This window comes from Euprymna scolopes, chromosome 5, assembly GCF_053919585.1.
Source record: "Euprymna scolopes isolate OS-2025 chromosome 5, ASM5391958v1, whole genome shotgun sequence".
Taxonomy (NCBI): Eukaryota; Metazoa; Mollusca; class Cephalopoda; order Sepiida; family Sepiolidae; genus Euprymna; species Euprymna scolopes.
In genome coordinates this window covers 172,804,343-172,823,169 of record NC_136486.1, presented here as the reverse complement: position 1 = coordinate 172,823,169, position 18,827 = coordinate 172,804,343, and positions in this window count along the sequence as shown.

Sequence of the window (18,827 nt, the reverse complement as noted above, 5' to 3'; positions counted from 1 at the left end):
GATGTGATAAAGTATCTTACTTAAGGGGTGGTTCATCAGGAATTTGTTTATGTTGTATTGAAGACATCCAGGTTGTAGTCAGGTGGGAAACAGGAAGACGGAACAGAGTTCCACAGGCGTGCACTTCTAAGAAAGAAGCATTGTTCATGGAATCTACTTTTTTGTTTTGGTAAATATAAAGAGTGGGGAAATATTTGACAGTGGTTTCTGCTAGACGAGTGCTCCTCATGAAAGATTAGCACGGGAGGGCGAGAGATTGGAGCTCAGACGAGCACTTGCCATGGAAGTAACGATAAAACAAAGAGAGGCTCGCAACGTCTCCCCTGTGGGTTGAAGAGAAAAGGGCATCCCCCACTAAGCCACGAAGCCTATTTTGTACTTTCTCAAGGCAGAATAGCCTGTTTTTAGCAGCTCCTGCCCAGATGTGGCAGCAGTACTCCATCCTTGGACGTACTTGGCTTTTATATAGATAGAAAATTGCATCAGCAGTGAGATGTCTTCTGGAGCGGCAGAAGGATCCCACCATTTTTCCAGCGACCTTGGCAAAAGATTTGATGTAAGTGTTCCATTTCAGATCAGGAGTAAAGGTCAAGCCCAGAAGCTTATCAAAACATGGAGCTTCCTCTAGTCAAGAGCCATTCATTTCAATTAATGCCAGCTGGATATCAGAGCGTTGATGATGTAAAGATAGGAGCTTGGTTTTAGATGCATGAAAAGTAACCAGCTCCCCCTTCCCCCATTGTAACACGCGCTCGAGATCAGAGGAGAGATAACCAGAGCGAACTATGCCATTTATAGCCTTTGATGTGTTGTCATAGCATAGATATCAACGAATGATTTAAGTATGTGTTTTGGGAGACCATTGATGTACATCTGGAAGAGAGTTGGGCCTAGGATGGACCACTGAGGGACTCCAGCATTAATATTGAGGGCCTCTGATTTGTGTCCCTCAACCACTGCGTTTATGAGCCTTTTGGAGAGAAATATTTGATGATCGAGAAAACATTTCCAGATATACCGTAACTGGAAATCTTGTGAAGTAGGCCCTTATGCCATACCTTATCGAAGGCCTTTGATATGTCAAGAGCAATTGCCTTAGAGAGGAATCCTTTATCAAGAGATTCGCTAATCCTTTGAGATATAACCATTAGCACATCTGCTGTAGATCTGGCAGAACGGAAACCATCTTGCATGTCACTAGGAATGTTATTTCTTCTAAGGTGATCGACTACTTCTCTTTTTAATATGCATTCCAGCAGCTTTCTCATGGCACACAAGATACTTATTGGTCTGTACTGAGCGGGCGATGACTCATCACGTAATTCTAAAATACAAAGCATACCGATGAGGTTTTCCAAGGTGTTGGGAGGCACTTATCTTTAAGGCAACGCTTAAAGGGTTTTGTAATTATGGGGGTAAGTTCTTCTTGAAGCTTGTTCAGCACTATGATTGGAATGCCGTCAGGGCCAATTTCTTTACTGGAATCAAGGTTCTTGATTAGCTTAGCGACCTCACGCACAAATATGTGTATGTTGCATGGTGTGTTGTCCGTTATAGGATGAAATACGGGGAGTTGATGGCCTTCGTTGCATAGTGTAGAATTAGCTGATTATATTATTTTAAGAAACACTTAAACATTTTGTATAATAACTTTTCAACCTTTATTATTTATAAATTATCAAAACTGATTGGCTAAGATTATTGTTACAATGGTTAAATGTAGAATATGTGTAGTTATGTTTTTATTTTTTTAATTTATATGTTTAAACAGATATCTATGAATTGATACACTTTACGTAGAATTCATATTTTAATTAATATGAGAGATTTTTGTGCATTTTTGTCATGTAAGATTTCATTTCAGCGTAAGGCACGCTGAACATGCTAATTTATATAGAAGACCGTAGAACTTTGTTCTAAATGCTCTCCACCGTGTTTTAGATTTAGACCTGTTGCATGTCGAAATATGCATATATTTTAAAAGGTTGCTAATATGAATTAGACTGATTAAAATAAAACCGCAACACTGCCAACCATCAATTTATCGTGGTCATTCCTTGTAAGCGGTTAAAACTTATTTCAAACTAGTTCTCACGGTGAATATCACTTAAATTATTTTCTCCAATCCACACTTGTATTTGGATAAATCTCTTTTCCAGGTTTCCTCTTTCACCTTGTACCTAATATATGATTTTGTTTATTTTTTTTTCACACGTATATATGTTTGAAACGCTTGTTTATTCTGAAGTATTAATATTTCTGAAAACTTTCTGCCCTCCAAAATAAAAAGTAACTTCTCACTAAGTGACCTTACACCTAAATCACCCCACACCAATCCCTCCTAAATAGATAAGCATCTCGTTACTATGTGAATCGACCAGCATGGTTTAGCCTAGAATGTCCAAGACTTAAAAAAAAAACTAAGTAAAATTAATCCGTTTCGCATGGAATTAAGCAAATCCAACTATTTCTTGTTTATATTTTAATTCGTTACATATCCATGTATACTTTACCGATTCTCATCTTCACTTTAAATAGAATTCCCAACAACGGAATTGTCTATTCACCTAGCTTAAGTAATAATAAAGCATCCCAACAGCTATAGTAAGAGAAACATCGCTAAAATATATTATGTTAAATTAGTTAGAAGACCGTATAACTTTATTTAAGCCGTGCGAGTGGGCTGATGAGCCTTATCTGGAACCTGGCCCACAACTTACCTATTCTAATTTGATTGTAGAGCTTGTAAATTTACTGGGTAACCCATCTGAGAGTGAAGACTGTAAAGAGATTTTTATTTTTTTTATTTTTTTTATTTTTTGAGACATTGCGCTAAAACACTGGAGCAGGGGGAACCTCTCCCGGGTCACTCTCGACAACCTACATAGAGCTGATGACATTAATGGATTTACCAGTTTTGCAAACCTATCGATAAGCCGGGTACAGTTGCAATATGTAAGAATCTGTGCCTGGCCTTTATCCCTGAGTAGTTCAACGAGCCCTAAGTCCCTTTTGTATATTTCCACCATAAGAGTTAATTGATTTGTTTGCATACTACTTATAATCACTTGACTGGCTTAAACTCTTTCAAAACTATTGCTTTAATCTAATTTTTCCATCTTTATCTTCTAAGATACATAATTAGATAAAATACAGATTTCCATAAATATCAAACACCCTTTGGTGCTAACAACAGGCTGAAAAGAAATGGAAACCTAACTGAATAAAACGTGTAATTGCAACTTTCGTGGTAAAAAAAAACTGTTTTAATTACCACTGCCTAGGAGCAATTATTAATATAAAATACAAAGTTATTGCTTATTCACCAAACTTGTGTTTCCTGCTCTTATTTACTTATACTGCTTCCCTCTTTTTGGAAATCATATTTCATCATTCTATGACTAAGTGTAATGTTTAAATATAAGGCCTATACTGGCCACATGCATACTGTTAGTGACGTATGTTACTAAAATAACTAGCACCAATGTTATTTAACAATGTTTTCTTAAAAGTGGTAATACCTTGCCTCCAAGACCCCTGCCTGTGTCTGTTTTACACGAAGACGTTACAAACACTTATACTCCGAAAATCTCCCCTAATCCCTGTATATCTATATTGTATATTAATGCTTTATTCTTGTAAGTATATCATCTCTCCTGTTCCAAGTGGGCAAAAAAACAATTGCTCCTCTCCCCAAACTGATGTAAAATCACAGACTTTGCACGTAGCTTGGGAGGAGGTTTTTAGTTTTCGGTCCTAAACAATAGGACGCTGCTCCTTTAAAAATCAATCAATACTAAACATCTATAGATTTTTATTGCTTAGGCATGCATTAGCTTAGCCCATATTTATACTCATTAGAATAGTCATTAGTCTGTGGCAAGACTATAAGTAATCTATATTAACAAGCAAACTACATCTTTCTTTCACTTAGATAGGAAACGTACTGGTGATTATCTTTACATGAAAACTAACAACCCCTTATACTATGAATTTTCTATTAGTAATTAATCCCAAAAAACATATTTGATCTTTTTTAACCCTAGTAGATATTAACCTCAAATCTACATCCCACAATCATACATACATTTTCAAATCTAAATCTTTTTCTGAGGAGTGTAACTTGAAAGCAGACACTAATTCTTTGCTACTAACTCTATTAATCCTAACTATCAATGCGGGGGGCATATACATAGCTGACTTTGAAACTAGGCACGGGGAAACCCCTCTCCATTCCGATGGACCCGTAGATCTAATCAGATTATCTATCTAGGAGAAGGAAAACTTCGATTTGTAAACCTGTGCCACTGACCTCATACGTCTTGGCACCAAACGATGGAGGGAGGTTTCCTTAGTCCTCGACGACAACCACCCTAGAGCTAGTGACTTTATCAAATCATCAGTTTGCAAACTGCTTTAGGAGTAGATAGGCTTTGCCTTAAGCTTCCATACTCATTCTTTGCCTATTAGCGAGCACCAGAGGTGCGGCTCTAGGGAATCATTCGAGACGCTCAGTGCTTAGTCTTGTTTTTTGATTAGAACAATGAATGCCGTTCCACATTTGCCTTATTCCCTTCCTCTATAACCTATTTTTTTCTTAGGGGTTATTGTTTACCATATATGTTAACATGAGTGGACTGGGCCACTCCTGTCGGACAATTTTGAGGGTACCGGTTTGACAGTTGCTGGTTGCTGTTACTGACTGACAGTGCAGGATCCCTAACTCTTGGGTAGCGCTTAGAGAAGCCCCTCTATCATCAGTTGTATATTATCGGGATGTAAGTAGTGCCAAGTCGCGTATGGAAAGGAGTAATTGCACTCATCTTTGGTGGGCATTCGCGAGACCACATTCATGTGGATGAGGAGCCGGCTCATGGTCCACTCGTGTTGCATGATGGTCGCTATGCACATCCGTTTTGCCTAGCACCTAACCCTAAATCTGAAACTATAAAAGAAGATAAAATGACAGCTCAACCCCCCATAAAAACGTTCAAACCAGACACACACTAAAAAAATCTGCCTCCTCACTTGAGGCTTACATTTACAAATATTCAAGGACTTAGAACTAACTTAGAAAGTGTAGAATCTTTTCTCCTAGCAAACTCCCAATAGATCTTAGCACTAAATAAAACTAACTTGCACTCTTCCATCATATCTAACACTTTTCACATGTCTAGTTATGTTCCACTTTGTCGTAAGGACTCTGACAGACATATGCACGGACTTGAAGTCTATATTCATAACTCCCTCCTCATGTCTAGGGAATCTAAACTAAAATTAGGTAACCAGGCCTTCATGTGGTTTAAACTAACTTTACAACATAGTGTTAGCTATCTGTATTTGCTTTATCGCTTTCTATCAACTCAGGGCTGTACTATAATCAATCGTGTTTCTGACAGCATAGATGTAGAAGTCTCCCTTGACACTATCGCCCAAATACATGAATGCGGTGATTTTAATGGCCACCCAAAAAATTAGTTTGGCTTCTCTAACTACACTGACACAGCTGATAGCGTCATCCATAACTTTGCTATATCCCATTCCTTGACACAGACGTTAACATTCCCGACCCACCTTCCATATCGCCAGAACCAGCAAACCTCATATTTGGATCTATTTCTGAAAACAGTTCCTTAAGATTGTGTAACAAATACTCATTTCCCACTCGGGAATGATGATCATGCTGTAATATAGATAGACATTACTCTAAACTCTCAACTTCATGTTGAAGAGCCGTTGCTCAAAACGGCAATGTACTACAATAAGGCTGACTTGGATGCCATTACAGATGACATCAGAGACCTCCCATGGGGAAAAATCTTTTCTTGTCAGCAGAACAGTGCGCAAATGAAATAACTGAATGGTTCAAAGCAACAATTGAAGCACATGTTTCTACATAGAATTTCTATAGCAAACCCCACTCTCTCTAATGGCTTACTTTTACATGCGCATCTGCCATTGTTCAGAGACAACATGCCGTAGATTTATCCAGTACATATCCTGTACAAAAGTCTATAGAAAATAGAAATAATTATAAGAAAAAAGTAGCAACACCTATGAGTGAATATATTGAAACTACTAGGAAACGCATTGAAGCTCAGAAATTAGGCACTCATGATTTCTGGAAAATCTACAACAGTGTAGTAAATAATGGGCAATCAACAATACTCCCACTATCTAACCATCATGAGGTTGTTTGCACAGCAACTGAGGAAGCTAACATGCTTGCCCGTCATTTTGCCACAAATTCTACCCAGCAAGCTATTCCCTCCATGAGTTTCCTCTGCGGAAAGAAACCACACTAGATGATCTGAAAATCACATCTTCTCAAGTACCTGGTATCATAAAATGTTAGACACCTCAAAAGCATGTGGACCTGAACTCATTCCGACTGTGGTATTAAAAAATGCTCCCCTGAAGTTGCTCCAGTTCTCTCTAAACTCTTAAACAAATGCCTTAACCAATCTTACTTTCCTGGCTACTGGAAAACTTCTTCTGTGGCACCAGTTTACAAAAACTCTAGTGAAAGAACTGACTTATTAAATTATCGCCCAATTAATCTCCTCCCTCTTGTCACCAAAATATTTGAGTCCTTAATTAGTCAAGCTCTAAACCACCATATTACAGCTGCTAAACTTCTGTCTGACCATCAATATGGATTTAGGCAAGCCCGTCCTACTGCAGATAATCTAACTGCAATATCTGAACGTTTATACCAAGCACTAGATGAGGAGAGGAAGGGGAGGGCAGTAGCTCTAGGTATATCTAAGTCTGTTGACAGAGTATGGCACGATAGTCTTCTCATGAAACTAAAATCTTATGGTATTACTGAACAAATGCATAATTATATCGTTCTTAAATTTGAGAAGGATTCAGGTTGTCCTCGATGGACGTACGTCCAGAAAATTTGATATAAATGCGGGTGTACCTCGGGGATCGATCCATGGACCTTTGTTGTTTCTGATATACATAAATTACTTACCTGATAAAATTGTCTTTGAGATATATTTTAACTTAATTTAAATGGATACTAACATATATTTTAACTATTAATTACAAGGATATGCTTAAAATGTATTAAACCAAATAATTACCAGGTATATCTACTTGAAATAAGGAATTAAAATTTGGTTCTAACAAATATATATTTTTCTTAAAATAATTTACTGAACTCAAATATAGCAAAATTTATACTTATATGTATTTTTTAATGTCAAATAAATGTATTGTTTTAATTTATTTTACGAATATATACGCTTTAACTAATGATTCAGTAACATTCATGCTATTCTATTTGAATCAGTTAGTTCGTTCCTACTAACTATATATTTTTGCTCCCCTAAGTATTTAATTATTTATTCTTGATGATTTCAGTGTTGTTTTGTTTTATTGTTCAAGCATAGGCTGGCATTTCATTGTTTTCAACTTATATTTATCAAAATTATAATAAGCTTCAAGCTAATACAATTTAGTGCGTTTACAATTGTTTATTCTCATTTATTCGTTTATAAGTTATATTGCACTAATTTAATTTTTTCAACATCAGCCCCCCATTACTAAATTTATTTTTTTATTTATTAATACATTTTATTTATTAAGACCGGGATATTGTAAACCCATTTCAATTTTTTAGTAATCTATATTTACATACGTGCTTTTGTAAATTAGATACAAATGTAATTTTTAAAATATATTATACTAAACTCAATAATTTTCTGGTCTATCTAATAACATTAAGAAATTACAATTAGCTTCAAACATAATTTACCGAGCACGAATAAACCGAAAATATACCTTACGGTTACAAAACAATGATGACTTCTACATTCATCTGATCAACCGGTCGATGACGTCAGGAATTCAAATTTAGATCTACATATTCTATATGTTCTTCTTTCACTTCCAAGGTTTTAACTGATCAACTCTCTTACTCTCTTGCTGACTGGCTTTTCTCTGACTAAAATCCGAACCCAGAACATGGATAAATGTCCTTCGTCTATGACGTGAGAAGTGCGTTTTTCAAACGCGACCAAGTTCACGTGACTCTACATATGTTTGTCCAAACGCACTTTTGACAAACAAAAGAATCCTCAATTCTAATCTAACATATTTCAAACAATATTTTTTAATTTACATTGTTCATTCTTTTACTGACGTAATTAATATTCAGATCTCTAAAGAATTAACAATAGACTTAATTTCTAACATTCCATTTCTTAACTTTGCCTACATGGTTCGATTTTAGGTTATTTTAATCTCATATATACTTATCTAATAATCTTCTTATTTACATGGAAAGAGAACATCCCTTTTCCATGTAACATTAAGAAGTGTGCGCGAGTTGGCCTTTAGACAAAAGAGAAAAAAGATGCCGCGTACTCAGAAAAGAAAAAGAGTGCGGGTGAAAAAGCTGGACGTATGAGAAATGACTTTCCATGACTGACGTGTAGTGAAGCAAATGCGAGAGGCTTTTAAGTTGGTGTCAATACGAGGATACAACGTGACTCAGTTAATACGTCAATATCATATCCTCTGACAAAACAACATAATCCAATTTATACGTTTTTATCTAATCCCGTTATTAAAACAAAATCTCCCACCTCTCAATATAACATCTACATCGTTTTGATACCCCACCTCCCTATACAACAATGTTACCAATATTTTTATTGGATGCGGGATGAGTACAAAAACCATTTATTTAAGTAAGTAAATCCCCCCTCTTCAAAATAAAGACGTAACCTTCTGAGCCTTAAAACAAGGTGAATTGGTCTGCATGAGAAATACAGATTCGTAAATATTAGGCTGTAATTTTGGTACCACATGATGTAGAAAAATGCCTTTGTATATTTCAGCATAACTTAGATAGATTTTTCATTTGTCGATTAAACATTACTTAATATTTTAGGCGCATATTTCATTTTGGTAAGCAAGCATGGGTTAGCTATAACGAGGTGATCTTATTTTAGGTTGCAATTATATAATGTTATTTGAATATTTAGTCAGGGTTTACTTATAGTAAAAAATACCATCACTGGTGAAATCTTGTAAAGAGAGACTTTAGTAACTATAATATGAGGTTTACTAGTCATTCACGTTCTCTCCAGTTGGCATTTTTTTCTCTGGTAGGCATTCTTGTTTTCTTCACTAGCTGCTCAACTTTTATTGGGTGCACATGTGGCGATTAAATATGAAATATCTTCTACAGATTTGTAGTAAGAATATATACCCTTACAAAACATTATCTAATATGAGCTGTTGTGTATAGTGCATAGTGAAGCTTGTTCGGGTAAAGTTAGTGTAAGAAAAAATAGGAAGAAATGTCTGTTATAGTGGTTTGATTTGAGAAAAAAAACTTACTGTTTTAAAAAAGAAACCTATTCCGCAAAACAAGTGGATTACTAAGAGTTCTAACGCAATAAAATACTTGTTAAAATGGACAAAGACAACATTCATGTTTCCACTTAATTTTATTGAATATTGTACTTGAGACTTTCCTTTGATTTTCACAAGGATCTTCATACTAACAACGTCATTCACTTGCCCACAGACATAAAACCGGAATGCAATTCCCATTATTTCAAATAGAAAACTGTGCGTGTATATATATATATATATATATATATATATATATATATATATATATATATATATATATGTGTGTGTGTGTGTGTGTGTATATATATATTTATGTGTATATATGCATATATATATATTTATGTATATGTGTGCATATGTAATATATATAATTAAATCAAGTCTCCATCTTAACTTTGAAGAACGTTTTCATACAATTGTTCTACCTTCTTTTGATGCAAACTACATCTCTAGTCATGTATCCATTATTGAGTAAATAAACAACTATTATTTAATTTAAAACATTGAATTATTATATTTTATGATAAATATGAAGTAATAGTATTTCTAGAGAGTTGTTGCTTGTAGATTGCGAAATTGTTAGTACATCATCTCGAGTTTTTCTTCTTGAATTTATTTATATTTTATGTTAACAATTAATGTTAATATAAAAATAATATTAAATAAATAAAAAAACTTGACCAGTAAATCTTTTACAGATTTCATCCAGGTTTTCAGATTATTAAATTTATTTCAGCAAGCATTTTTGTTTACGCATGTTTGTGTAAGCATATAGGCGAATATATCTCTTTCTAAGTGGACATCTACATTACATATTTGTTCTTGTTTAAATCATAAAACGTATGTTCGATTGCCAAATAGTAATTACCTTTTAACAGTAACAGTAATAAGAATAATACCAATATTGTTGATAAAAATAAAAATGAAAAACTTCAGAAAAAAAAAACTTAGGGTAACCGTCTGAGATTTAAATAACTTCTGTTTGTACACTTTAGCAAATTATAAACTACAAAAACATTGCTCGCCATCATCTGAGTAGGAGTAAGAGATATAGATGAATAGATGAATCGTCGAATAGACACAAATCCGAACATATTTTATATCTCTGTGGGTAAGTGAGGACGTTGTTTATATGAAGATCATTTTGAGAATCAAAAGGAAGTCTCACGTACAATATTTTAAAAAATTATGCTTAAAAAATATGTATCCTCTATAGTATCAGACCTGACCGAAATGGTTAATCATAGGTATAGACCGATTCATACCATCCAAAAAATTCCAACAAAAACCTAACAGCCAGCCATGGTTCTCCCCGAGAATGTGCCGCTGCTATCGCGCACAGAAATCACTTTTTCCATAGTTACCAACGTAATACTGAGACTAAAGCTGCTTTCAGGACTGCCAGCAACCACTGTAAAAGAGTAATAAAAAATGCAAGATAACTATATGCTCAGTCCGTTAAATCCAAAGACGCTAAGCAGGGGCTTGGTTCTCACCAGTTTTGACAAATAGCAAACAGAATCTTGAACAGAAGCGTGCGTTCTATCCCAACCATCATCAATGGACCTGTGGTCATCTCGTCAGCATCAAACAAGACCAAACTATTCGCCAAGAACTTTGCAGCTAATTCTACCCTATGCGACGAAGACAATCAACTCCCCGTAATTCCTCTTATAACACAGAACACGCTATAAAACAGAAAACACGTTATGCAACATACAGATATCTGTGCGTGAGGTCACCAAGCTAATCAAGAACATTTATTCCAGTAAAGCAACTGCCCCTGGCGGCATGGCAATCATAGAGCTGAAAAAGCTTCAACCAGAACTTTCCCCCCATACTTACAAAACTGTTTAAGCGTTGTCTTAAGGAGAGGTGCCTTCCAACACCCTGGAAAATCTCATCAGTATGCCCTCTATTTAAGAATTCAGGTGAAAAGTCATCTCTCTCTCTCAGTACAGAACAATAAATCTCCTGTGTGTCATGAGTAAGTTGTTGGAATCCATATTAAATAAAGAAATAGTCATCAACCTCAGCAGAAACAACCTTCTTAGTGAAATACAATATTGTCTCCGCTCCAGAAGATCTACAGCAGATGTGCTAACGGTTATATCTTATTGGATTAGTGAATCTCTTCACAAAGGCTTCCTTTTTTTGGGACATTGCTCTTGACATACTGAAGGTCTTCGATAATGTATGGCATAAGGGGCTACTTCATTAGATTTCCACCTACGGTATCACTGGAAATCATTTCTTTCCGATAGGCTCATAAGAGTAGTGGTTGATGGGCAGAGATCAGAGGCCCACAGTATTAATGCTGGAGTCCCTCAGGGGTCCATACTTGGCCCAAGTCTCTTCATGATCTAAATCGATAATCTCACAAAACATATATTTAAATCATTCTTTACTGATGACACGACCATCTATTGCAACACATCAAAGGCCGTAAAAGTTCTCTCTGATTCTCTCTCCTCAGATCTTGAGCGCGTGGTACAGTGGAGGAAGAGGTGGTTGGTTACTTTTAATGCATCCAAACCTAAGCTTCTATCCTTAAATCGTCAACGCTTTGATCCTGATCTGGCATAAATTAAAATGGATGGCACTCGTCCTGGGGAGGCTCCATGTTTTGACAAGCTTCCGAGTTTGACCTTTACTTCTGATCTGAAATGAAATATGTACATCAGGTCTGTTGCCAAGATCGCTTGAAAAATGGTGGCATCCTTCTACCGCTCCAGTAGATATCTCACTAATGATGCAATTCTCTATCTGTATAAAAGCCAAGGACGTCCAAGGATAGAGTACCGCTGCCACATCTGGGCAGGAGCTGCTAAATGCAGCCTATCCTTTCTTGACAGAATACAAATAGACTTCCTGGCTTAGTGGGGAATGTCCGTTTCTCTTTTCTCCAACCTCTCTCCCACAGAAGAGACGTTGCGAGCCTGTCGTTGTATCATCGCAATTTCCATGACAGGTGATCGTCTGATCTCCAATTTCTGGTCCTCCCTCGACAATCTTTCACGAAAAACACCCCTCTAGCTGAAACTACTGTCATTAATTTTCCCCACTCTTTATCTGTGCCTAAATCCAAACGTAGATTCCATTGGCAGAGCTTCTTTCTTAGAGGTGCACGACTGTGGAACTGTTTCGGTTGCATGTTTCCCACCTGACTACAACTTGGATGTCTTACAGGTCCAACATAAACAAATACCTGAAAAATCGCTCTCTTTAGTAAGACACCCTATCAAATATCCAATACTAATGATTACTACGATACTATCTCATTGATTACTGTACACGCAATCACCCTTATACCAAGTAGCTTTCGGGCCTTGATAAGTGGGTACCTCCATGTAAAAAAATGCTCTTGATATATCAAAGGTCTTCAAAAAGGCATGGCATAATGGGCTACTTCACAAGATCTCCAGCTACAGTATAATTGGACATGTTTTCTCAATTATTTAATAATTTCTCTCGGATAGGCTCATAAGAGTAGTGGTTGATGGACAGAAAGCAGAAGCACACGGTATTAATGCTGGTGTCCCTCAATGGTCCATCCTGGGCACAGCTCTCTTCATGATCTACATCAATGATCTCACAAAACACATACTTAAATCATTCGTTGACATCTATGTTGATGACAATTCCATCTATGGCAACATATCAAAGGCCGTAAATGACAAAGTTCGCTCTGATTCTCTCTCCTCTGATCTTGAGCACGTGAAACAATCGGGAAAGAGGTGCCTGGTTACTTTAATGCATCTTAAAACCAAGCTTTTATCTTTACATCATCAACCATCTGACATCAATTGAAATGAAGGACACTCGTCTTGGGGAGGCTCCATATTTTGACAAGCTTCTGGGATTGACCTTTACGCCTGATCTGAAATGGAACACGTACATCAAAACTGGTGCCAAGGTCGCTGGAAAAATGGTTGGGTCCTTCTACCACTCCAGTAGATATCTCACTAATGATGCGATTCTCTATCTGTATAAAAGCTTAGTACGTCCAAGGATTGAGTACTGCTTCCATATCTGGGAAGGTGCTGTTTAAAACATTCTATCCTTCCTTGACAGAGTACAAAATAGACTTCGTAGCCTAGTGGGGGATGCCCTTTTCTCTTTCCTGCAACCTCTCTCCCACAGAAGGGACGTTGCGATCCTGTTGTTGTTTTATCGCTATTTCCATGAGTAATGTCCCAATCTCTGGTCATATGTCGCCAATCTTTCACGAAAAACACCCGTTTAGCTTAAACCACTGTCAGTAATTTTCCCCAGTCTTTGTCTGTGCCTAAATCAAATAGTAGATTCCATGAGCAAAGCTTCTTTCTTAGAACTGCACGCCTGTGGAACTCTGTTCCGTTTGCCTGATATCCACCTGATTGCAACTTGGATGTTTTCAAGTCCAACATAAACCAGTTCCTGATAACTCGCCCCCTTTAGTAAGACCTTTTATCATATCTCCATTACTAACGATTACTATGATATTGCCCCATTAATTACTGTACACTCAATACACCTCATCCCCGAGTGGGCTTCGGCCCTTCATAAGTGGTTACTTACATGCCAAAAAAAACAAAAAACAAACATAAATGCATGTGTAAGTAGATAAATAGCTCCTGGAAAGCATTTTTAATTTACTTACCACATTTAGATAACATTCAAGGGTCCCTTTTCTCGAAGACTTCGCAACAGTAAAGTTAGAAATTGTTTTACTTTTGATGAATTACTAGAATTTATGGTTAGTTGCTGTGGAAACAATGTTATTTATAATTAAAAAAAAAACATTATTGTGGAATGTTATCTAGATGCTCTTCTATATCGAGGGCTGAAAATGTCAGGCATGCTTCTAACGCAACTACTTCTTACTCAACTAGATTCATGTTCAAACATCTAAGCATATAGTCGCCATTGAGATATATTCTACCACTCATTAAAAGCGTAGTGCTTAGAGTCACAATTAAATAGATGATTAACGTCACGTTGCTTGCCAAACTTCCAAACTGCTCGGATAGTAATTAGATCATAAGGAAACATAAACACGATTAGAGTCTTTTTTTATTTAGGGAAAATGAGTCTTTTATATTTAGAGAAAATGTGTAAAGCCAAAACAAATGATGGACACCAGAAACATTGGAGATAAAACTGTCTTATAATTACATCTAATTATAAACTTCTAACTGTAAGGCATTATTTAATATATTCGTTGTGATGTCTTAATAGAATGTACACTTTCGCATATGCCTTTTACATGCAAATAAAATATTGTAATAATTGGAACTCTCTACAGCTCCACGCCATGGAATAATTATTTATGTACTAGTCTACCCTGCCTTGTTCAGTGTAATTAAACAATAGCAGAAGTTAAACAGTGCGTGTTACATTTGTTCTTCTAAAGAACTAATAAAGTCAAATGTAATCACATCTTCCGATAACTATCTCAGTATATTGAACACATTTAATCATGGCTTATTGTAACATAGCGCAGACAAGCATCTTAAACTACATGCTAAATGATATCAGCGGTAATGGCAAAAAAGGATTGTAAAAGGAGAAAGTAAGAAATATTATGTGGTAGATGCACCAGCCCATATATGGCAGCAATATGTTATGCGTATGCTGGAAAATTCACAAAATACAAAATGAGATTAAATGCATCAATTGTGAGACACATGTAGGACAGAACGAGATAATGTTGGAGATTAAGTGAGAGGCGTATAGAATGTGGCAAAGCATTTATTGTCCTCCCTCATAGTTCTCTCCTGGCTCAGTGAGGGTATAGACCACGTTGTATGTCTAATAGATATACCTTAAAATTAAGCTATAGCTGTTGCGATAATTTGGAAAGGATTATAAAAAACATAATAATAAGATACTAAAAAAAATATAACTGCGAAACAACTAGTGTAAATGATTCTAAATTAATATGTATGATTTTAAAGCTATTAAAAACTGTAACTGTCAAATACATCATACTTGTCCCTTAAATAATAAATGCTTTACGCCTTCAGTAGTATACCAAGCAAACATATTTCCAGACGAAAACCCAAATGAAGAAAGCTTTTATATAGGTAGTGCGCAATTAACATTTAAGGAGAGATTCGATGGACATAAAGGTCTATAAAGAATAAAAAATATGAGAAAGATACTTCCTTATCAATATACTACTGGACATTGATTAAGGAGAACAAAACACCTAGGTTGGAATGGAAAATCATTAAAAGAGCTAATGCATGCCTTTCATTACAGACACCGTGTTTTCTATGCTTCCATGAAAAGCTGGAGATAACTAAATTTAAAGATCGTCATAAACTTTTAAATATCAAACAAGAAACAACACTCTCTTGTAAACATTTTCAAATTCATACACTAAAGAAATGTATTGCAATTGTAATGCCTTACTTTTCTAAAATATCACTAAAGTTGTTGATTTAAATGAGATTGTGTTCTTTGCAACTCTACTTTCAACCGAGTCGTTGTTTGTTTCGTTCACCACAATCTTTTCTTCTACCTCTTCTTTTACACACGTCCGTTCGCTTTAGTGACTAAAAATCGTCTGTCCTCCCGCTTTCCTTTCCTCGTTATTTTTGGAATCAGGGTACAAGATTCTCCGAGATTCCCCGAGATTCCACGAGACTTTTCCACATAAACACATGCGGGCCCCATCTTGATTCTCAATTTGTGTTTTGCATGCACAAACGCGCAGCCGCTTTAACGGTAAGTCACTTCTTTCTCCACACTCCACCCCTGATCTCATGATCACAGAGACGGGATGGGAGTGGCGATCGCCGCCGTCGGGTGCTTCTGCGAAGAGGGACAGTGCTGCTCTCGTCTTCGCGTGCGCTCTCATCCACCGCCTGATCGTCGGGAAAGGCTTCATTCCCGTGGAGGCTACTGATATCAGAGTCACTGCTTGATAGGGATGGTGCAAACCAAAGCGATGGACCACTCGTCTCAGAGTCAGAGTCACTCTCATGGTCCACTGGAGGTGGTACATGTGTCGCCGGCCGTAGGTCCCTAACGTGACGGGGTACGCTATCAACCTGGACACACTGCTGACTCACCACATCGGTCACTGTGCCCCGTTTATACTTGTCAGTACATTGGTTTCCTGGCGGCTTAACCCAGACAGCATCTCCTTTGGCATATCGATTCCGTTCTATCTCAGTGACCACAGTTGTATCGGGGTGCATTCCTTTTTCTCGGACACGGTACTGATAGATTGCGTTTGCAGGCGCTGTTCCTGGAGAGACGCCATCCTTTGGCATGAGATTATACCAGTACACAGCTTCTGCGATGGTGCACTGCTTCCTGGCTGCAATTGTTTTGATGCTGCGATGGCTTCTCTCAGCTATACCATTACCAGAAGGCACATAAGCGCATCTAAGCAGCAGCCACACACTCCATTCTTGTAAGAACTGCCTCATCTGATGGCTGAAAAAAGGCTGGGTCGTTGTACGTCAGCACTTCATCGAGCGCACCTCTTTCACAGAACACGGATGACAGCTGGCGAATAATGTTGCAAGAGTCCTGGCACCCGAGGAGTCTTCAGACTGCGAAGCGTGTAGGCCCACAATCGATGAGGGTAAGGAAGTGGTTGCCACCGTAGTGTGTGATGTCCATGGCCATTCTCTGCCACTTACCACTCACTCCCAACTCCCGTTTCTTCCATCGTGCTGGAGCTGGGTCGACGGATTGGCAGGCCTCGCAACTTTCCACCACTCTTCGGATATCTTTTTTTTCTACTCCTGTCTCAATCGTCTTGACAAAGTACAGTGTCCGCTTGATGCCAGGACTGTCGATTAATGTCCATGATGTGCGCTGCATCCACATTACACACAACTGCTGCACATGTGTTTTGCAGATTATCAGAATCTCTCCGAGCACCAGCCAGAAGCAATCGTTGAGGGACTCTTGTTAAAGCATCTGCTCTGTTGAGCGCATATCTGATCAATACCACGTCCACAGTCAGGTCGTACTCTGTGATGGTGTCGACCAAGGTGGCAAGCCGTCTTCGAATTAACATCTCACTCGATGCTCGTGTCGTTAGCCGTGCTCTTCCACTTAATGCATCGGTTATCCACCGATAAGTGCATGCCGAGTCAGTCATGATATGTAGAACCTTGGTTTGCCATTGAAGCGCCAAGTTTACGCCCTTCAATGTGGCATCATGTTCGGCCAGGTTTATGTGCCTCGTATCATTCTCTGGCCCAAGGCAACAGGCATCTTCAATAATGGAATCATTAACTGCCAGGGCAACTCCAAGGGCCAGTAAACTAGCATCCAACCAGACCGTGAAATCATTCCCGCTGACGCACCACTTTCCCTGAACGGGGTCATCACTGGTCACCCTGGACACAGTCTCTGTCAGCATGCTCCTTAGGGTGACATCGTGTACTGCATCTCCCATCTCGACGACACGGCTGTTACACGTCTTTTTATGGCCACCACGGCCACCTTGAGCCAAACGCAGAAAGGGAAATGGCTCACCATTTTTCCACAAAGCGAAAACACTGTCTGTCGAGTGATGTTTGATGGGACCTTGGGGACGCGACTTCCTCTTCTCCAGCAAAGTCCCTCCTTGCTATTGCGCACGTGCAGGCCGAGAACATTGCTCCATCGCACAGACGCTCTGGTTCCTTACATGTCAGTCCAAAGCTCTCAAAGTGCATTCTAACCGATTGCGCTGACATGAGGCTCTCATTGACGAATATATCATCGATGTATGCCTGTTGTACTGCCTAATCTCGCTGCCGGATAGCATGCATGATTGCTGTCATAATGCCTGGTGCCACATTTAGACCGAATCCTAGCCTGGTTAGACAATATCGGGTTCCTCCAATTTCCACAGTCTTAAATGGCCACAACTTCTTCTAAATGCGTATTTGCAGATAGGCCCTGCGTAGGTCCAGAGTTGCAACGTTCGATCCCTGCTGTCGCCACTTCCTTAATTTGAGTGCACACACATCAGCCCTTGCCGTATATGGGTCGACATGCTCATTGAGCTCACGGTAGTCTAGGACGGGCGGACCTTTAATTTGGTCTCTTGTACGACGGCCATCAAGGGAATCAGCCCCCGCGGGGGGCCAGGCTCATCCTCTGGGTATGGAAGAAGCCAGCGATTGTCAATCCACGTTTGCAGTTCTTCTTCATACTGTTCCCTTAGCCACATGGGTGGGGGATATTCCGATAACCGGTTCCGCAAGGATATTGGTGGCTGATCGTTTGACCACTTCCAAGACGCCGTCTATGCATTGGTGTTTCTATCATACTCTGCATGAAAGTCAGGCTCGTCGAGAGTTATGGCAGCACAAACATGTTCCTCACATCGGGAGAACTGTACCTTGCCGATTCTGTCCACAGTAATTCACCCAGTTGTGTAATCAAGCCCATGCCCAGGAGTAGGTCGTACCCGAGAAGCTCTCCCTCCACAACCAGAGCTCGCACGGCTA